The sequence below is a fragment of the Mastomys coucha genome, unplaced genomic scaffold (genome assembly GCF_008632895.1).
Source record: "Mastomys coucha isolate ucsf_1 unplaced genomic scaffold, UCSF_Mcou_1 pScaffold18, whole genome shotgun sequence".
In the NCBI taxonomy this organism is placed as follows: Eukaryota; Metazoa; Chordata; class Mammalia; order Rodentia; family Muridae; genus Mastomys; species Mastomys coucha.
The window spans coordinates 87,294,818-87,317,183 of record NW_022196900.1 but is presented as its reverse complement, the minus strand read 5'-3'; positions in this window follow the sequence as shown (position 1 = coordinate 87,317,183).

Below are 22,366 nucleotides of genomic sequence, written 5' to 3'. Positions count from 1 at the left end.
TAGGTTTGATCTTCTCATTGTGTCCTGGATTTCCTGGATGTTTTGGGTTAGGAGCTTTTTGCTTTTTGAATATCTTTGACTGTTGTGTCAATATTTTCTATGGTGTCTTCTGCCCTTGAGAGTCTCTCTTCTATCTCTTGTATTCTGTTGGTGATGCTTGCATCTACGACTCATGATTTCTTTCCTAGGTTTTCTATCTCCAGGGTTGTCTCTTTTTCTGTTTTCTTTATTGTTTCTATTTCCAATTTTAGATTCTGGATGGTTTTGTTCATTTCCTTCACCTGTTGATTGTGTTTTCCTGTAGTTCATTAAGGGATTTTTGTGTTTCCTCTTTAAGGGCTTCTAGCTGTTTACCTGTGTTCTCCTATATTTCTTTGAGAGTGCTATTTATGTCTCTCTTAAAGTATCATCATCATGAGAAGTGATTTTATATCTGAATCTTGCTTTTCTGGTGTGATGGTGTGTCCGGGACTTGCTATGGTAGGAGTATTGGGTTCTGATGATGCCAAGTAACCTTGGTTTGTGTTGCTTATAGTCTTATGCTTGCCCCACACCATCTGGTTAACTCTAGTGCTACCTGCCCTTGCTGAATCTGACTGGAGCCTGTCCTTCCTGTGATCCTGGTTGTGTAAGAACTCCTCAGAGTCAAGCTGTCTCTGAGATCCTGTGATTCTGAGATCCTGTGATCCTGGGCTTGTTAGAGCACCTGAGAGTGGAGCTTCCTCTGGATGTTTTGGGACTGGCTGCAGAGTTTGCGCCCAAGGTCTGCTCAGGGCACTGGCAGGCCCAGACAGACTGGAAGCAACCCAAGTCACTGGGCTGGTGTAGTTCCTGTGTGCCCGGGTCCTGCTGGTCCCAGTTACTCCTGGTATTGGGACAGATGTGTCCTCCTCACCTCTGATCCTGGGCGTGTTAGAACACCTGGGAGTGGAGCTTCCTCTGGGTGTTGTGGGACTGGCTGCGGAGCTTGAGCCCAAGGTCTGCTCAGGGCACTGGCTGGCTCAGACAGCAGAATTATAATTCTTTAAGTTAGGAACGATGGTAGAGTAGTTTATCTGATTGACAAATATGATGGACTGAATGATAATTGTATATCATATCATACTTTGTAATTTACATGATCATTATGGTCCTACTCAGTTTATGTCTGAGAGAAGAGGTTTTATTTTGTTTTGTTTTTTAAATTGGACAGAAAAGGTGAGATGTGGGGGTGGTTTTGATGCTCTGATCAGGAATCTGTGTGTGAATGCTGCAGGTCCTGTTCCCCGACTGATTCTTGATAGATCAATAAAGATGCCAGTGGCCAATGGTTGGGTGGAATAGGTGGGACTTCCAGTTTCCCGAAAGCAGACTAGCAGACACAAGAGAGAAGAAAAGATTTACCAAGCTTTAGAGGGAGAAAGAGCCACCAGTCATGTGAGATCTTGGGTAGAGTGGCGGTCAGCCACTTCCCCTCATGGGCATGGAGTGGCAGGCAGCAGATTAGAAACATAATTAAGCTGAGGGCAGATTTAGGGTTCTGAAAAAGGAGAGGGTAATCAGGCAACTAAGTAAAGAACAAAATTAAAGGTGTTGAGCTGAGAGTGAAGATAAGGGCATGTCAGCCACGAGAGGCTTAAAAGTGTCCAGCCATCGAACAAAAAGCATATTAAAATACGCTAATGTGTATGTGTGTCTTTCATCCTTGGATCTGAGGGAGCCTGGGCAGGGCTGGTATCATGGTCTACCCGGAGCTTAAAGCGGGATAGCAGAAACTACATGCTACAAGAGGAAGCTTATAATAATATGCATTTCCGTTCCTCTCCTCTCAGCCTTGGCCCTAGTGCATATGTGTTATTTGCACAGACATTATAAGCTTTATTATATGGTACCAAGATTATTATTCAAATACCTAATGGCCCTTAAGAGATGTAAATAGTGCATTTAGGGAGATGGCGCAGTCAGCTTGCCCTGCAATCATGAGAACTTGAGTTTTATCCTCAGAAACAGTAGATAGGTAGGTAAGTAGGTAGATAGATAGATAGATAGATAGATAGATAGATAGATAGATAGATAGATAGACAGACAGAGATAGATAGATATAGACTGACTAACTAATAAAAGTGGTGGTAGGGTGTGTTTGTGATGCCAGACTAGGGAAGCAAGGGTAGCTGCATTCTGGGGCTCACTGGCTAGCCAGCCTAGTCAAATCGACAAATTCCAGGCCAGTGAGATATTCTTTGTTTGTTTGTTTGGGTTTTGTTTTTGTTTTTTTGTTTTTTGTTTTTCGAGACGGGGTTTCTCTGTGTAGCCCTGGCTGTCATGGAACTCACTCTGCAGACCAGGCTGGCCTCGAACTCAGAAATCCACCTGCCTCTGCCTTCCAAGGGCTGGAATTAAAAGCATGCACCACTACTGCCCGGCAAGATATTCTTTTTTCAAAACAGCAAAGTGGGTAACACTCGAGGGATGACTCCCAAGGTCGACCTTTGGCCTCCACATGTGTGTAGCTGAAGAGCGCACGCGCACACACACACACACACACACACACACACACACACACACACGGATGGACGGATGGACGGACAGTTTCTGTTGCAGTGATAAGACACTGGACAAAATCAAGTTATGTAAGGAAGTGTTTGTTTATCTCACAGATTATAGAGCACCACTAGAGGAACTCAAGGCAGGAACCTGGAGGCAGGAACTGAAGCAGCAGCCAGGGAGGAGTGTTCCTCATAGCTTGCTCAACCTACTTTCTTATACACCCCAGGACCACCTGGACCACCTGCCCAGCGGTAGTGCTACGCACTGTGGGCCGGGCCCTCCACATCAATTAGCAGTCAAGACAGTACCTGTGTCCACAGACCTAGATGATGAAGGCAATTTCTCAGCTGAGGTTCTTCAGCCCAGATGTCTCCAGTTTGTGTCACGCTGACAAAAACCAATAAGCACAGGTGTCACTTGGAGACCCTATCCCTTCATGCAGATGTACATCTTCATTTGGCATTGTTGTCCTTTCTCTAAGAACTCCCTCTGCTATTTCCCATCATGCTTTGTGAGTAGCCCTTTAATCTTGTGTGTCTGAGCAGGTCTTGATCTTGCCTTCATTTTGGAAAGCATTTTACTGGGAGAAGAAGTCTAGGGAGAGTTTTCTTCCAAATGTGCAGTTCCACTGTCTTTTGATTTCCATAGCTTAAGAGATATGCTGTCCCCACCACCTTTGCAGATCAGTGTGTGCACAGTTTCATTCTTGGTGACTTTTCAGATAGTTTCATTACATCAGGATCTGAGTAGTAATGTCACTGATATTTCTGTTGTATTTCCTGGACCTATACCTTGCACATTTTCAGCAAATATGAAAAACATTTCAAGTATCACTTCTTCAAGTCACGTATGTCTCCACATCCTCTCAACCTCATTGGGACGTCCATTTGTATGTTTGTAGGAGGGCTCCTGATTGTGCTCTCTGGTCATCAATGGTCTTAAATCTTCCCCATGTCTTTCTTGTATGCATTATCTCATCTGAAAAACTGTTATCCCTTCACAGTTTAACTGTACATCTTCAGAATTCAAATTCAGATTGGTACTGACATTTGTGTTTCTGCTTCACTTTTGAACATCTGGAACGCTATTTAACATTTTTTTTAGTGTCCCTGTCTTCTCAATATATCTTGGTATCAACTCTGGATAGATTCCAGTTGAAGATAATGCTCTCCTGGATTTTAGCTGTGTTTTCTTGCCTCCTTGCATGCCCGGTAATCTTTTTTAAGGTGTCAGACACTGTAATTTTAACCTTGTATATATGGATACTTTTGTATTTCTAGAAGTATTCTTGAGCTTTTCTCTGTGGTAAAATTAAATTGGAAACAAACTGATATTTTTAAGTTTTATTTTAAATGAAGAATTTTTTAAGAGAGAGAGAGAGAGAGAGAGAGAGAGAGAGAGAGAGAGAGAGAGTGTATGTGTGTGTGTGTGTGTTTACCTATAAGTGCCAGTGTGGGAAGGGGCAAGAAGAGGGTGTCAGGCAGTATTGTGTCACTAAACATGGGTTCTGAAAACTGAACTCATATCCTCTGGAAGACCAGCAAGCACTATAAACTACTGAGCCACTTTCCAGTCCCTGGGTGTAATTTTATGCAGTATTTATACACTATTATTGAACAGTGTCCTCAGACTTTCAAGTTCACCTCACAAATGTGCCACCATCTGAAATGGGTCATTTGGAGTTGACATTAGTTAGATGAGGTCAGAATGTCAAGGGACCTAAGTCTAGGACTGATGTCCTTAGAAACAGGCTTATGTGAAAATGGAGGCTAATGGGGTGAGGACGGGGAGATGAAGCATCTATAACCCCAGGATGGTCAGTGACGGTGGACATCTACCAGCACTTTGAGAGAGGCCCAGAACACTGCTGGGAGTGCTGGAAAGATCTACAGACTCCTTCCTCAGCACCCAGTCTTGGCCTCCTGCCCTCTGAGGGGTATGAAACCCTGAAGCCCTAGAAATCAAACACACAAGGGTTAGGCAGCCCAGGGCATCATTCTTATATGGCAAATTAGTCCCTGCAACTGACAGGAGACCCTTTTGTGCACCTTATCCAGGCCCCAAGAGTTCTATGCCTTCACACTAGCTGGTGGCCAGTATTGTTCCTGGCCAAGCACGGTGCTCGCATGGTCTGGTCAGCACTCTCAGAAGGACCTTCTTGGTACCTTCTTCTCATAGTGCAACAGGGTTCACTCCCTAGACAGCCTAGCCAAATCCATATCCAGTCAAATACCGAAAGGGACCCCTAAGCATCTGCAGGCTCCATCTGCCCTATGCAATGCTCTCTTCTGCTGCTTGTCCTTGCAAGCTAACTGCCTAGCCTCTGTGGCTCTTGGCTCCTCAAGTTTGTGACTTCCTCAAGCTGTTACCGGAAAATGTTCCCAGTACAGTGAGCTGTAAGGCCTCATGTTGCTGCTTCTCTTCTCAGGACCACTGACCCCTACCATCTGAGGCCTGATCTCATCAAAAACATAGCCTCCACCATCTCTCCTCTCTGCTCAGGTGAGAGGAAGGCCAACTCTTGATGGTTCATCCTGGGAAGACCCTAAGTCATAGTATCCTATAACCTTAGAATCTCATTCTGTAAGTCATGAGGGCTAGCTCCTGGGATCTTTAACCATAGAGGAGCAGTACATGCGTCTCATAGGGGAACAAGCCCACTCTGATGACCTCTGCTGTCTACAAATTACACCAGACACTGAACTTGGTCCTCTGTACACACTGTGTCCTGTTGTCTCCATGACAACCCTGAAAGTAGAGGCCACCGTGTTACCTGATTTTCCAGAAACTAAAGCTGAGAGTAAGCCAGAGGCTGATGGCCTGACACTTCACAGCCAGGACTTCGATTGGGTCTCCTAGCCTCAGAACTTCATTGTCTCTCTGCTGCTTTGCCTCCTGGCCTCCCTGGCTCATCTGTCCACTGCCAACTTCCCATGATAGGGAGAATATTACCCCTCTTCACGACTCCACTGGCCCCAATCTGGCCTTGGAAATCATCCCAGAAAACACGCCAGACTTCTGCAGAGGAAAGGGGATACTACCAGTGAGGTGGGAGGAGAATGTGCTGAAGAGGAGAGTTGGCATCGGAAGTCTGTCCCTGGTGGAAGATGAATACAGAGAGATTTATCTAGAGGGAGAAAATGAGCCCCAGACATCAGGACCAGCCTCTGGAAGACAAATTAGAACAAGCTCACAATATCAGGCAGTGGGGGGCGGGGAGTAGCTATCTAGCTCGGATATACAATTCCCACAGTCAGAATTACGAGGCCTAATGAGACTGGAGTCCTAAGTGCCGAGCCTTTAATTTCTTGGCTCTTCTCCCCAAAAACGTATTCTATAAAATGCACCCTGGGCCATCCATCCTCCCAGATGGCTTTTTAAGTGAAGCTGTTTTTCAGGGAAGAAGAAAAGGAGGAAGAAAGAACATTTGGAACTGAGGGGTAACCCCTATCTCCACCCCAGGTAGAAGCAAGGGAGAGCAAGAGGGAGGCCTACAGAGAGATGTGGCCCCAAAGAGCCCAACCCCCCGGGGTGCCTTAAAGGAGTAAGGGCTAAAACTCCAGGGCTTGCACTGGGGTGTCTTAAAGGAGTAAGGGCTAGGACTCCAGGGCTTGCACTGGGGTGTCTTGGACAAGGCTCTCAGCTTTGCTCAGCTGCCCTCCAGCAGGGCATCCTTCCCACTGGGCCGTCTGTCTGTCCTGGCTGAGAGGCAGGAGCTGGAAGGCAATGAGACTTTCTGTGCCCCACCAGAGGCAGCCACCAGCTACCTGCACACAGCCAGATCCCCTCTGCTGCATGTCTGGGGCCTCTGCAGTGAGGTTCTGTTTCAGATCATCACCCCCTCCCAGAGAAGAGAGTCAGATGGGGCAGGGACCCCTCACCACCTCCTCCTCTCCTCTCTGGGACTCAGCTTTTCTAGTGGTCCTGATGATTCCCACCACCACCCCCCACTGTACCCCACATACACCAGGAGGCTCTGGACACTGGGGTCCTGTACGTGGGAGCTATGTCCAGGAAGTACCTTCCTGCCTTCTTGATGCCTGCTGGGTGCTCAGCTCTGCTGGAAGCAAATGACACAGGTGTAATTTTCACATTTCAAGCAGGGGGCACTGTCACGTCCCCATTTCACAGATGAGGAAGCAGAGGTGGAGAAAAAAAAAAAGAGGCAGAAACTTGCAGTCAAACAACTGCCTCTGAAATCTGAAAACTTGAATGCAACATTTAAACCTTTGCATCAGCCCTCCAGAGGATCCTGAAGGGGAAGGCTTCAGATAAGGCTCCTGTCAACACTGGTCTCCCCTGTCAGACCTTTGTTTTCCTGTGTCCATGATGTTCTCTGACGACACTGTCCCCCTTACCTGGCACATCCTTACCCTGCCTTGTCACCCATCAGTAAACTCCTACTCATGGTTCAATACCCTAGGGCCATTGTGTTCCTAATGAATAGTCCTTCCCCTCTGTTCACCCTCCATTAGAACTCTTAGCAAAGGGCAGGGAGATCCCATCCTCAGAGAGGCTGGTCTGACTGGTCACAGCTGTCTTCCGGCCATGAGCAATCCAAGTTTAACTCCCCTTCTCTAGCCACACCAGGAGTAGTGGGACCAGCCCCAAGGTGCTGTCAAGGGTTTGATTGATTAATTGATTGATTGATTGATTGATAAAACCCTCCTATGCAGTTTTCTCACTTCCTAGACTCCAGCCCTTCCCCAAAGGAGCAGCCTAAGAACTGTGACCAGCACTCCCCTAGGAGGTCACCTTGGGGAGTCGTGGGTGGACCCTCCCCTCATGCTGACTCCTCCCTCTGCCCCCTCACTTCACCATTAGCATCCTTGTAACATGATACAGAGAGCAGCACTGGAGATTAAAAGTGACCGTTCAGGTTCCATGTGACCAGTTCCTCACTTTTGCAAGAAAGGATGCCTCTCTTCACAAGTGACCACTGTCTTAGTTAGGGTTTCATTGCTGTAAAGAGACACTGTGACCACTACAACTCTCATAAAGGACAGCATTTCATTGGGGCTGCCTTACAGTTTCAGAGGTCCAATCCATCACAATTCTGGCAGTGTGCAAATGGACATGGTGCTGAAGGAGTCAGTTCTACATCTTGATCTGAAGGCAGCCAGGCGAGGACTCTCTCTCCCACTCTGAGGCAGAGCTTGAGCATAGGACCTCCAAGCCCACCCCCACAGTGACACACTTCCTCCCACAAGGCCATACCAACTCCAACACTGCCATGCCTCTTAATACTGCCCTTCTCTGGGAAGACATATTCAAACCAGTGCAACCACTCTCCCCACTGTGGACGACCCCAGATTTACTTCAACTTTATTATTCAAACTGGGTATCCATAATGCCACCCACACACTATTACCCAGCTCAGGCACCCTGCCAAACCTCCCTGAGTCCTCCTCCATGAGGTATCCTCCTGCCTCTGCGCCCTGTCCACCACATCTGATCCATCGGCCAATGGTAAGGTTCTCTCTCCAAACTCACCCACACCTCACCACTACCACCAGTTATGGCTTGTTCCTCTTTCTCCCACCTGGGGCCCTGTCTGAGCCTCTGAGCACACCTGCTCAGTGTGCCATCTTGTCCCCAGCCCTGGCAGCCCCTGCCAGTCATAGTCCCACAGACATCTGGCCCATATTACCATGCTTGAGCCCACCCACTGCCTTCCAACCTCCCCAGCCAGAGCGAGCACCCAGACTCTGGACCCTCTCCTCCCCCAGCTCTTTTGCCTCAGTTGATGGTCCCAGGCTCTCCATCCTGCTCTGCGCACACCCCGGCTGCCTTTCAGTCACCGACAGCATTGCAGTGCTGTTCCCTCCTGAATCTTGGGACACCCCCTGGAGCCTCACTCCACCCAGCACCCCTGTTCTGTGCCCTGGGCCCCTCTGCTTCAAGACAGGTTTGGCTAGCAGGGAGCCTGGGCAGGGTATTCAGGAAAGAGAGGAAGGTCCTTGTTCAGGACTTGTCCTTGTGTGCTCTCACTGACCCTAGTGGATGTTAGCTGCTATTACAGGGGTAATACCCAAACAATCCTCCCAGGGTTCCTCCACTCAGTCCTCCCTATCTTTACATTCCTCTTCCATGTTGTTCGAGTTAGAGTTACTATTGATGTGATAAAACACCATGACCAAAAAGTAAGCTGGGGAGAGAAGGGTTTATCAGGCTTACACTTCATAATAATCTACCTCATAGGAAGTCAAGAGAGAGGCCTAAAAAGAACAGGAAAGGCAGGAGCTAACGTAGAGGTCAGAGGGGTGATGCTTACTGGCTTGTTCTCACGGCTTGCTCAACCTGCTTTCTTATAGAACCCAGGACCACCAGCCCAGGGATGGCCCCACCCCTCTCACAGCAACTATCAATCAAGAAAATGCCCTACAGGCTTGCCTGAAGCCCAATCTTGTCAAGGCAATTTCTCAGTTATGGCTCCCTCCTCTCAGAAGACTCCAGCCTGAGTCTCCAGAGAGTGGGGACATACGTCACCTTTCTGTTGCTAGAACCTGGGAAACACTACTCACTGCCTCTGAGCTGTTCACACCCTTGCCCACTCCTTTGGGCACACCCCCAGCCAGATGGCGCTCACCTTCCTCCCTTCCGTCACCCTCAGGAATTACCACCCATTCATGTCACCACCGCCAGAAGAGCAGCTTCATGGGAGATGGGCAATTTCTCTTGTTTGATGTCCCCTGTCACAGGAACCTCGCAGATGCGTGTTCACGCCCCCTCGATCCATGCTCAGACTTAAGGGGAGCCCATCAACACTGGGAAAGTTTGTCCCTGAATCACACTGACTTTTAAATGCCTGAACGTGGCATTTCCCTAAGTGGGATCAGATGGCACCTCCTTCGGGAGGCGTTAACAGTTGGCAACATCTTGCAGACAGACGACATGGGTCTGATTTTCTTCAAGCGCCTTCGACAATGTCATCTCAGGGTGTGGAGACTCTAGGTTTCAGTTGAGACTAAGATCTTTGTTTCAGGCCCCTCTCCAGGTCTGTCAGCAAAGGCCACCGTCCCCGTCCTGGGTGCAAACCCAGACTGTCTCCCTTTCTGTTAGCTGCTCTCACAGTGGGATTCTGACCAAAAGCTGGAAACCTGAGAGTCTAAGAGCGGGCCAGCATCAGCAAGGGTTACAAAGTCAAGTCCTGAGCTCTGTGACACCAGCTCACCATGGTCAGGTTGTGATCCTTTCTTTCAGTTTTCCCCCAAGCATCCTGCTGTTCCCTCCACCCAGAATTCCATTCCAGACAGCACACGGGGTCTGGTGCTCTCCACCTGTGCTACCCACTAGGTGATGGGGTTTCAAATTAAATCCGCAGTTTCTAAAGAGCCTCATCTCTCCAGGAGAGAAAATGTCAGCCCAGCCAGCACATATAACCACTGTAATCAGAAAGCAAAAGACATGGTCTCAATGCGCCTCTCTGCTGGCTGACCGCACGAGTGTCATACTGCCTGGTGAGACTAACCTAAGTCTTGCTGGTAAGCTGACAAAGGAAATGTGTCCCCTTCTCGGAGAGGGGGTTCATGAATAACAAGCCATAGGGAGGATGAAAGGCTGGATGTCAGGGCCTAGAGGATGCGGACCAGCGAGGCCAGCCCATGATGCCTGAGGTGGCTTTGGGAATGGGCAGGTGTTTCATCTGGCTCTCGAATTGCCATGGCAGCTACCATCCTCTCAGGCTTCCAGGTACAGCTGAGACCTGAGGCTCTCTGTGGAGTGCCACACCTGAGCCTCAGAGCAGTGCCTAGGTCCCCACCCCATCTCCGGGTCCTAGCAGAGGCCACTTCACATGTAAAGCTTTCAAGACACTGTGAGACTTTGAGAAGCCTGTGTACAGCTCGACTCATTGAATGCCTACTGTGTGCTGGGCCCCAGGAATATCTGTTCTCACCACGACCTTCCTTGGTGGTAATTTAGTTTCAACAGCTTTATAGATAAATAATTTTCAGCCACTGTGCATATTTAAAGTGTAAAGTTATATAACACTGACATGTATATCCACCCACAAAATACCACTACACTCTAGTTAACAAAACCAGCCATCCATCACTTCCAAATCTTCCTCTGGTCCCTTAGCAACTTCTTCTGCTTGTCTCATCTCCTCGCATTGATCTGCTGTCACCACAAATCAGTTTATATTTTGTATCAACAGACCCTTTCAGCACAATTACTGTGAAAGTTGTCTGTGACAGAGCACATGTGAATGGCCTGCCCCTGAAGTGACTAGTGGGATCCTCCCCCCAACCCCAGATGTGGATTCCAAGGTCCTTCTGTCCAGTCATCTCTGGCCAGACATCTGCACTACATCCAGTCTGGGTGATTACAGATAAAGCCACTGTGAATGTTCATGAGTGGCTCTTGGCATGGACTTCATGGATTTCATGTGCCTTGGATTTTTAGGAGTGGAATTCCTACACCATCTGGTAGCTTAGAATTGTCAAGAAACTTTGGAATGGTTTTCTGTCACCAGGCACTTGGCCACTGGGCTTTATCCCTGCCCTCCTCTCATTTTTCCTTTTATTTTGAATCAAAGTCTCATTAAGTTACTCAGGCTGGCCTCAAACTTAAAACCTTCCTGTTTCAGCCTCCTCAGTAGGGGAGCCTGTGTCACCAAGTCTGTTCACTGTTTTCCAAAGTGACTGTTTTGCTCCCATTCTCACTAGTACAGCAGGAGCTGAGCACCCCACACCCTGCCATCTCTTGCCTACACACGACACATCCCACCTTCATGGCCCAAGGTGTCCAGTGGGTCTACAGGGCTGTCTCCTGCGCTCTTTACTTCTATTTCTGAGTATCTTTTCCATTGTCTGTCATCTATCTTCTGTGAAATTCTTCTTCAGACACTTTTGGTTCTAATTTTCTTTCTGTTGCTGTGGTAGAAATACCTTGACCAAATAGATGACTTGGGGGACAAAGGATTTATTTAGCTCACAATTCCAGGTGACAGTCCATTGAGGCAGGAACCGGAGGAGTCGAATCACAACCACAGTTGAGAGCTGAGAGAATGAATGCACTGTGCTTAGTGGCTTGCTTGCTGGATTCTTCCCCCCTGCTTAGGGGATGCTGCCACCCATAGTGGGCTGGATCTTCCCACCTTGATTAACTTCATTAAGACAATCTTCACAGAACAACCTGATGTAGAAAAAGACTCTCTTTCCAGGTGATTCGAGGACTTGGTTGTCAAATTGACAACTACAGCTAACCATCCCACTTTTCTTATTGAATTTTGAGAACTTAGATCCATGGCTTCTCTTTTCACCCTCCCAAACTCTATTTTTTTCCCTCTCTCTTTCTTTTTGAGATGGCCTAACTATTTGACCCAGGTTGGCCTCAAACTTGAGACCTCCTCCTACCCAAGCTTCCTGAGTGGTGGGATTACAGGTGTGCCCCCCCCCACACCACACCCAGACATGGGTGCCACCAGAGTTCCTCAGAGAAGAAAGGGTTTTCATTCTGATGAAGTCCAACCAATCTTGTGCTTCTTTTCTGGACCATTCTTTCAATGAAACTAAAGAAGTCTTTAGACAAAGGCTGTGTCTTTTTTCCCCCCTTGTCTCATCAAGTTACTTCATAGTTTCACATTTTCCCTCTCTGATGTTTCAAGCCAAGGTCCCTCACAGTCATCCCATGTCAAGGCCTTTCCATTTTTCTACCACTGTTGTTTGAAAGCACCAGCCACCAAATTGCTCTTGAGCAGTTGTCTATCAGGCATTAGCTGCTCACTCTTTCCTGATTTTGTTCAGTTGACATCTAATGACCATATAAGACCGTGGTGTGCCACGTGATATTTGATGCACATGGTATTCAAAGTAGAGTAATGAACATATCCACCACTCGAATATTTTATCACATCTTTGTGTTAGAAATACCCCCTGTGGTGGTTTGAATAGGTTTGGCCCTCACAGAATCATGTGTTTGAGTGCTTGGCCCTCAGGGAGTGACACTATTAGGAGGGGTGACCTTGTTAGAGGAAGTGTGTCACTGTGGGGGTGAGCTTTGAGCTCCTATGCTCAAGCTCCACTCAGTGCAGAAGAGACATTCCTGCTGGCTGCCTGTGAAAAACAGTCTCTCTCCTGGTTGCCTTTGGATCAAGATGTAGAACTCTCAGCTATTTCTTCAGCATCAAGTTTGCCTGGACTCTCCCTTACTTCCTGCCATGGTGATAATAGACTGAACCTCTGAACCTGTAAGCCAATCCCAATTAAATGTTGTCCTTTATAAGAGTTGCCTTGGTCATGGCATCTCTTTATAGCAATGAAACCCTAACTAGGACACTACCAAATGCTCTCCTAAGCTATTTTTAAATGCTCAGTAACTTATTTTTTTCTTGGATATTTTCTGTATTTACATTTCAAATGTTTTCCCCTTTCCAGGTCTCCCCTTTGGAAAACCCGTATCCCATCCTCCCACCCCTGCTTCTATGAGGGTGCTCCCTGACCCACCCACTCCCATCCTCCCATCTTGGCATTCCCCTACACTGGGGCATTGAACACTCTCAGGCTCGAGGGCCTCTCCTCCCACTGATGTCCAACAAGGCCATCTTCTGCCACATATGTGGCCAGTGCCACGGGTTACTCCATGTGCATTCTTTGGTTGGTGGTCCAGCCCCTGGGAGCTTCGGGGGTTCTGGCCTATCAGTAACTTATTCTTAACTATGCCCACTAACTCCACTGAAGAACTCACTCATTTTATCTGGCTATAATTTTGCATCTCTTTACTGCCTTCTCTCTGTGCTCTCTTCCTATCCTTTGGTCAGTAAGGATGCTACCTTTGACCTCTATGAGATCAGTGTGCTTGGCTCCTATCTATGAATGATGGCAATCAATGTCTGATTATTTAATATGATATCTTCCAGGCTCACCCATGTTGTCACAAATAAGATTTCATTTTTTATGACTAGGCACTATTTCATTGTGTATCATTTTCTTCATTCCTTCATCCACTTAGGTCATCTGTGTGTCCTGGCTAGCTTTGTGAAGAGTGCTCCCAGTCTTTGAATGGAATCAAGACCCCATGATTGACAATGACATTGAGATAGACAAACAAATCCCTGGGTCTTGATTCCTCTAACTTTGTAGATCAACATCAGGCACTGTTAAGTCCTTGGCCATGATAAATATTGTCTTCATTGCTGTTCTGTTGCTGCGAAGACACACCATGAACAAGGCAAGTCTTACAAAAGAGGGCATTGAATTGGGGGCTTGCTTGTGGTTTCAGAGAGCTCGTCCATCCATGATCATCATGGTGTGAAGCGGAGAGGAGTGGAGCTGGAGCTGCTGGCCCACAGGCAGCAGTTACTGAGGGAGGAACACTGGGTCTGGAGTAAACTTTGGAAACCTGGAATCCCACCCCCAATGACATACCTCCTCCGAAAAGGCTATAGCTACGTCAACAAGACCACACCTCCTAATACTTCTCAAAAAAGTTCAACTAACTGGAACCAAGCATTCAAACATAGGAGCCTATGGCCTCCTCTCATCCAAGCCACCAAGACACCATGACCCAAAGCAAACTGTTGAGTAAAGGGTTTAAATTTATATCAACTTAAATTCAAGGTTATTATCCATCTTTGAAGGAAGTCAGGCTGAAACTCATGGCAGGAATCATGGAGGGACACTGCTTACTGGCTTCCTCAACCCATCGGCCGTGTTCAGCCAGGATTCTTATCAGCCTAGACTCCCCTGCCTAAGGATGGTGCCGCCCACAGTGGTCTTGTCCCTTCTGCATAATCATGGCTTAAGATCATTCCCTACAGATATGCCCATAGGCCAATGTGAATGATTTAGGTGGTTTCTCAGCTAAGGCGCCCTCTCCCAAGTGTCTCTGGGTTTTGTCAGGTTGACAATAAAAAAAATCTAAGCAGCTTACAGATCTTTTACATTTCCTAAAAATTTGTAATCTGTTTATCAGTTTCTACCAAATAAAAACAAGTGGATGGGGGGCGGGGGAGAGAGGGAAAGAGAGAGAGAGAGAGAGAGAGAGAGAGAGAGAGAGAGAAAGAGACTGGCAAAAGAAGCATTTATTTGGGCTCACAATTTCAGAGTCCAGATCACAATGGTGAGGGGTCAGAGAAGCAGGTCTTCCCACCTCAAGTAGCCTGGAGTAGATAATCCTTTACAGGTGTGCCTAGGGGCTCGCCTCCCAGATGATCCCAGGTATAACAATTGATATTAACCATCACAACATTATGCTATTTAGAATACTGTTAGCTTTATAATGCCCTTTCCCTTTGCCATACACATGGACTACCTGAAAAACATGCGCACCGCCTCTACCATCTCTTCGCATCTACAACAAAATTTCAAATTCCCAAGGGCCTAGACCAGGCACTGGCCATAACCTCAGCTCTGCCCTGTTATAATAATAAAGCCTCAATGTCACCAATGCCACCTCTGCTCAGCTCACTGCAAAGCAAACTCATCCATCTCCTGTGCCCCGGGAATCCCACTGTTGCTGCCTAGTTGTCCCGTGGAATGGCAGAACTGCCCTCTTCATCCCCATTGGAGACTTAACCTCTAGCTCTGTCTCTATGGTCCCATATACTTCAAACTTGAAGAAGTGGGGCGTCTTTCCTGGGGACTCAGCAGAGCTTTGTGGACTCCACTAAGTCAGTCAGTCAGTCAAACAGACAGACAGATAAAGGAGAGAAGGATCATTAGTCACCAGGAGGTGCAGAGCAGAGTTCCAACCACTCCCAAGCCTCTGCCTCCGCACCTATAAGCAGGAATGGCACTAGAATGGCTAAGGCCAGGTGGGAGCTAAGTTAGGCCTAAGGGACAACAGCTAGAGCACAGGCGTCCCTAGTTCCTGCTGTAGGGACAGTCCTTCTGGTTTGCAGTTTCTTCATCCACAGAATGAGATTCACAGTTTTCCTCACAGCTTCACTGACAGAATGAAGGGGCTGGAGAGATAGCTCAATGGTTAAGAGTGCTGGTTGCTCTTGCAGAGGACTCAGATTTGGTTCCCAGCACTATATCAGTGGAAGGGAGGTGTCTCACAATTGCCCATAGCCCTAGCTCCAAGGGATCCTGCCCTCCTTCTGGCCTTACTTGACATTCCCCCTCCTCTCTCCCTCCCTCTGTCTCTCTCTCTCTCTTCCTCTTTCCCTCCTCCCTTCTGTCTCTCTTTCTCCCCATCCCTTTCTTCCTTTGTATGTATGTCTTTCTCTCCATCTCTCTCTTTCACACACACACACACACACACACACACACAACGAATAAAGTAAATGTTGCTTTAAAAATAATGAACAATGAGCTGGAGTCCTGAGTTCAATTCCCAGCAACCACATGGTGGCTCAAAACCATCTGTAATGGGATCTGATGCCTCTTCTGGTGTGTCTGAAGACAGCTACAGTGCACTCATATAAATAAAATAAATAATTCTTTAAAATACTAACGAACAATCAAGAGTGGTTGTCACACTCCCTGCTCCTACAGCACTCTCCCAGGCCCTCCTAGAGACCTGACTGCTCCTCTGTCCCCCATGCAGGTAGCCCCAGGCCTAGCATAAGAAAGCTTGGGAGGGAAGACATGGGGCAGACAAGCAGGTCCCATGAGAAGACCAGACTCCACGCCTCCCTGACTAATCAATCCCTCACAAAGCCAAGTGGCCTGTTGAGAAATACTGCTATCACCTTCAGCAGCTTTGACATTCCTGTAAACACAGCAATTACCCAAAATCCAGCTGTTTATAGAGAAGCAACCACCTACCTCGGAAGCAGATGGAATTTTATCCTACTCAGGATGTTGTGTACATTGCAGGTGTTGGTTTTAAAGCAAGGCTCTGATTCTATAAGGGACAGACAACGGTACCACAGGAGGACAGATAAACATAATCCCATGCAGTAAAAGAGACCCTGGTAAGCCTGGGGCCAGGCCTGACAGTGACCCTCAGCACAGGTCCAGCCCTGAGGGATCTGAGTCCAGGCACAGGGACCAGGGCTCCAAAGGTCTCCAGAGAGAATGAATGACTGAGAAGCCCCAGCATGAGGGATGTGATGGGCCGGGTGACCCTGGTCAGAAGCAGCATGTCCCAGGGGCTCATCATGGGGCTCTCTTTTTTAAGATTTATTTTATTTTCTATCTCTCTGTGTACACATGTGTCTGTGTGTATATGCCTGTATGTGTGTCTAAGTATGTGTGTCTGTGTCTTTGTGTGTGCATGTGTGTTTGTGTCTGTGTGTCTAAGTGTGTGTATCTGGGTATGTGTGTGTCTGTGTCATGTGTATGCCTGTGTCATGTGTGTGTCTGTGTCGTGTGTGTATCTCTGTGTGTGTGTGTGTGTGTGTGTGTGTGTGTGTGTGTGTAGGTCAGGGGTCAATACCCTGTTTTTAATTCATTCACACCCCATCTTACCTTTTTCTCTCTCCCCAATCCCTGAGCTGAGATTACAGGTGGGTGAAGTCACAGCCATCTCTTTATACGGGTGCTGGGGATCCGAGCCCTCCTATTAGAGTGGCAAACACACTATCCACAGGGCTGTCTCTCCAACCCTGAGATAAAAGCTTTCATATTAACATTCTCTGGCTAAATGACCGCGCTGTTCCAATCCAGGCTTATGCAGTCCCTGCTTCTCACAGTGAAAGATCCATGCACATGCAGGAATAGCTCAGACATGGGTCTACAAATATTTGCAGATCTTGTCTTGAACTAAAAAGCCTATGTATGCAATTGAGTATGTTCAGAGGGTTGTTACAGCTCCTTCCCATCCCCTTCCCTGCACCCCCACCCTAAGATATGAATTCACGGAGTTGAGGGACTGCAGTTTGGGGAGCCATTTGCCTAAGTAGCCCAGGGTCTTCTGGGAGGGACAGAAAGGCAGATCCATTTCTGTTCTCTGAGTTTCAAAACTCTAAAAACAACCAGGAAGGTCCTGGTCAGTGTGATGGAGGCCTGGGTGTAGCAAGGCAACTAACTAGTCCCTACACTGTGTAGAGGAGGGACCCCAGGGCTGGGCCATTGCAAAGAGTCGGCAGGGACTTAAAGGGAAATTTGTTTTGTCCAAGGAGTGCATTGTTTTCCAGCCATTTCTGCTCAGGAATTCAAAGCCTTAGAGGCAGAGACAGTGGTTATGTGGAATCATCTGTTAGCAGATGGCAAAATTGGGACTCAAGCTGAGCGGAAAGTACCCACATACCTTTGCCCTGGAACACACACCTATAATCCAGCTTTCAGGAGGAGGAGACAGGAGGACAAGGAGTGTGAAGCCAGTGTGGGCTACATAGCAAGCTCTGTCTCAAACAAAATAAGTACAAAAATAAATAAATACACACTGTTAGGTCCAAAGCAGGCCCTCAGAATAGCGGTGCTGCCCACAGTGTCTTAAATGACAGTCTGGGCTCAGCTCAGGCCGGTCACTGACTGAGCAAACAAAAGGGCTGCTATGCTGTAAACAAAACCTAAACTCAGTTCCTCAGAAGCCTTTTAAGCGGGGTGGGGGAGGGGGGTTCTGTTTGTCAGGAAAAGCAATTGATTGCCTATCCTCCCCCAGGAGCCAACCACCTCAAGTTTCTGACCAAGTCAAACAAGCCTGAAATAGATCAAAGCCCCCACTACTCTAACTCCCAGACTGATCAGGCTCACATACCGCACCCCCAGCCCCCCCCACACCATCCCATACCGCTATCTGTCCCCTTGACACTGGCAAGGCTTTCTGTCATTTGCTGTTCTCTCTGCCCCCAAGAGACAGCCCAGCAGAATGAATCCCCAATAAGCTTTTCCTTCTGTCTGTCTTAGTCAGGGTTTCTATTCCTTCACGAACATCATGACCAAGAAGCAAGTTGGGGAGAAGAGGGTCTATTCACCTTACACTTCCACACTGCTGTTCATCACCGAACAAAGTCAGGACAGGAACTCACACAGGGTAGGAACTTGGAGGCAGGAGCTGATGCAGAGGCCATGGAGGGGTGTTACTTACTGGCTTGCTTCCACTGACTTGCTCAAGCTTGCTTTCTTATAGAACCTAGATAGGACTAGCAGCCCAGGGGCACCACCTACAGTGGGCTGGGCCCTCCCCCTTTGATCACTACTTGAGAAAAGAGATAATTCCTTACAGCTGGATCTCATGGAGGCATTTCCTCAAGGGTGGCTCCTTTCTCTGTGATAACTCCAGCTTGTGTCAAGTTGACACAGAAAACCAGCCAGTACACTATCCATAGAGTGGTCTAGTTTGGTGGTTTCATAGAACTCTCACCTAAACATACATACATATACATACATACATACATACATACATACATGCACACATAAACACAAGGCCAGAGGATGTAGTCCAGTGGTTTACACAAAGCCCCAGATTTGACCCCCAGCATTAAAGATAAAGCCAGACTCTCTAGACTTGTACATTAAGTCACACACAGATCTAGATGAGTTAGTTGTTTCTCCCCGTGCTCATGCTTATTTCTGAAGCGCTCAGGAAGTGCGTGCCCATCTATAGGTGCATACATCAGCAGGTCTTCTCCTGAACATCCTCATAATTAAAACCAGCAGATTAAGAAATTGTCAGTGCAGCGGCAGTGCAGCACAAGGAGGGCTGGCGACCCCCCACAGCCACCCAGTCGGCCCCCCACAGCGACCCAGGAGGTGGCTGCTATGATTCTCCACAGCTTAGGTGAGGAAACCGGGGTCCAGAGAAGTGAAGCACGTTGCCTGTAGCAACAGAGTTTACAAATGGCAGAGCCGGGATTTGAACCCAGGCAGTTCAGCAATATATGCTAGCAGCATTGTCTCAAAACAAAGGGCTGTCATGCAGCCTATCTCGTGCTGGATAAAGTGGAACTGCCTGTAGGAAGACAGAACTAGCCCTTTAATCCAGACCAGACAGTCTAAGCTTTCATCAGTCAGTAGGTCTCTGCTCATGGTTCCCTGATAGTGGCAGCGCTGATATGGTTTGGCCTCTTGCTTTGAGGTAGAACATTTCAAGACTCTGAGGTCAGGATTAAAGACCCCTCCTGGGTCCCAGAGCAGTCAGCACTCCCAGCCTCAGGCAGATGTGGAATCATGCTCACCAGGGTGGGGGTGACTTGAAACTGGTTTTAAAAAGGAACCAGACATGCTATCCTGTCCACCAGTGTGGGGTGACTTGAAACTGACAAAAAGCAACCTGCTGGACTCCTTGCTAGTATCAGATGCAACTATAAATGGTGGGAGAAGTCGGGTTCGGCCCTCGGCCCAAGGATCTATTCCATGGAGCAGAGGGAGTTGTTGCCAGAGGGGAAGTCTTGGAACAGAAATGGCAGCCTCTTGTGTTTGACAGGGAGACTGCACCAGGAAAGATGAAGGCTGAGGAGGGGGGAGCATAAAGCTAATACCTCCGGCCACTCCAGTCAAGAGGGCTGGGGCTGGTCCTCACCTGGCTCGGCTTTCCAAGTGTGAAGGAGCCTGGAAGAGCCGCCTGCAGTTTCTCAGTCTCTGACTGCCTGGGCTGAATAACACGCGCCTCTCCTGTTTGTGTTTCCCCCTCTTCTCCACAACCTGAATGTCAAGTGCTCCTTCCCCAGAAGCAGCAGCTGAGCGAGATAAAGAGGACCAAAGGACATTTTTATCCTGTCAAAGATCACCTGGTGGGACCCAGAGTAAACAGAGCCCAGGGGAGCCCCTTCTCTTCTCTCCCTCACTCCCAGGCTTCCTGCTTCCCCACAACCCCATCTGCTGAGGGGTGGGGGTGGGGGTGAGAGGCAAGTTATTATGAAAGGTGTGTGTTTGTGTGTGTGTGTGTGTGTGTGTGTGTGTGTGTGTGCCTGGCAGGGAGCAGGCAGGAGACTACAAGGGAGGAGAGTCCAGCAGGTGTTTCAACACTGTCATCCACATCTGAAAATCATCCCCACCCTGCGCCTCTGGGTGTTGCCATGGGTCCACAGCGGGATGTTAAACGCACCTGACAGAAGCTCCATTGAGACTTATTAACTTTTAATGCAGAACAGGCAAGGCTGCTTAAATATTTAAGAGTCCAATTCATCACTTGAAAGGCCAGTTAGGGCTGCAGGGAGGTGCCAGGCTGCTGGGGTCCTCACAGCTGAGATTTCAGCAACCGTTGAACCTCGCGGAAGAAGCCTGATAACTGTGTAATTATTCATACTATCACTTCATTTCTGGAACACCTACTGTGCGTCGGGCATGCTACGTGATGAGATTTGGATGCATGGCGTCATTTCAGCTCCAAAGTAACTCTGAGAAGTTAATGTATTATATGTATATACATGTACTCATAGTAGGCAAAAGAGGCTTAAATTTATAACATATACATATATATATACATACATACATACATATATGTGTATATGTGTATATATATCCATACACATGTGTCCATTGTGAGCAAAAGAGGCTCAACTTTATGATACATATTTATAAGAAAGATTCGGAAGGGAGATAGGTATATCACATAGCTAGTAGAGACAAAAATCTAAACCCAAGTGTGCTCGACTAAAAAAAAAGCCACAATATCTAAAGATTTGTTTTAAATTTAAATGTGTGTGTGTGTGTGTGTGTGTGTGATGTGCGCACGCACATGAGTGCACACGTGAGTGCAGACGCCCACAGAGGCCAGGAGAGGGTGCTGGAACTGGACTTCTGATGGTTGTGAGCCACCTCACATGAATGCTGGGAAATGACCCTCTGCAAGAGCAGCAACTGCTCTCGCTTACCTGCCTCAGACAGCTCTGGGCAGTGTGGCTGCCACAGAGCCACCCACCTGGCTTGCTGGCTGTCACTAGAGACATCACCTGTGAGGTCAATCCCTAGATGACATCACTAGAGACCATAGCCTCTAAAACAGATAATAAAAACCTGCTGCTGTTCTGGGGGAGGGACGATCTCATTGTTTTGCTGGGAGAAGAGAGGGACTCATCTGTCCCTAAGATTGAGAGTCTGTGATGTCAGTCAATGATTTGCTGTCATGTGAAACCAGGTCAACTACAGCTCCAACCACCTGGATGAGGTTGGATGAGGTTGAGTGATTGGCTTTGTGTCTTAGTTAGGGTTTTACTGCTGTGAACAGACACCATGACCAAGGCAAGTCTTATAAAGGACAACATTTAATTGGGCTGGCTTCCAGGTTCAGTCCATTATCATCAAAGTGGGAGCAGGGCAACATCCAGGCGGCCATGGTGCAGGCAAAGCTGAGAGTTCTACATCATCTGAAGGCTGCTAGTGGAAGCCAACACCCACAGTGACACACTTACTCCAACAAGGCCACACCTCCAAATAGTGTCACTCCCTGAGCCAAGCATATACAAACCATCATCACACTTTGCTGTGTGAGGCCCTGAGTTTACACCCCCAGGACCATGAGAGGAGTGGTAAGAGGACAGGTGAAGAAGACAGGGAGAGATGAGAAGAAAGAAGGGAGAGACAGAAGGAGAAGCAGACAAAGAGACTCTAAGCAAGCCTGAGCAACACGGTAAGTTCAAGGCCAACATCAGCAACTCAGTGAGACCCCCCCAACTCAAGGTAAAATTAAAACACTTGCATCCAAGGGTCTATAGGTTTGATCCCCAGTACCCCAGGCAATAAACACCTAGTGTAAGCATTTGATAAGGAGACATAATATGAAGTCCCTTCCACTCACCTTTGTAGGTCTGAGGGCAGTCTGCCAGGGCTCAAGTTGCTGGTGGAGCCTCACCAGGCTACCCCTGTCCCATGAGCAGCCAATGACATTGAACAAGTCAAAGGCAATGTTAACCCCAGAGCAGGGCAGAGCCAGTGACTCAGCTAGACACTAGAAAGGACCACATGGGAGCTTTATCTAGCAACCATCTTTCATGGTTAGACTGATATGCTAAGTCCAAAAGAGAGCATGCACCACCACCACCACCACCACCACCACCACCACCACC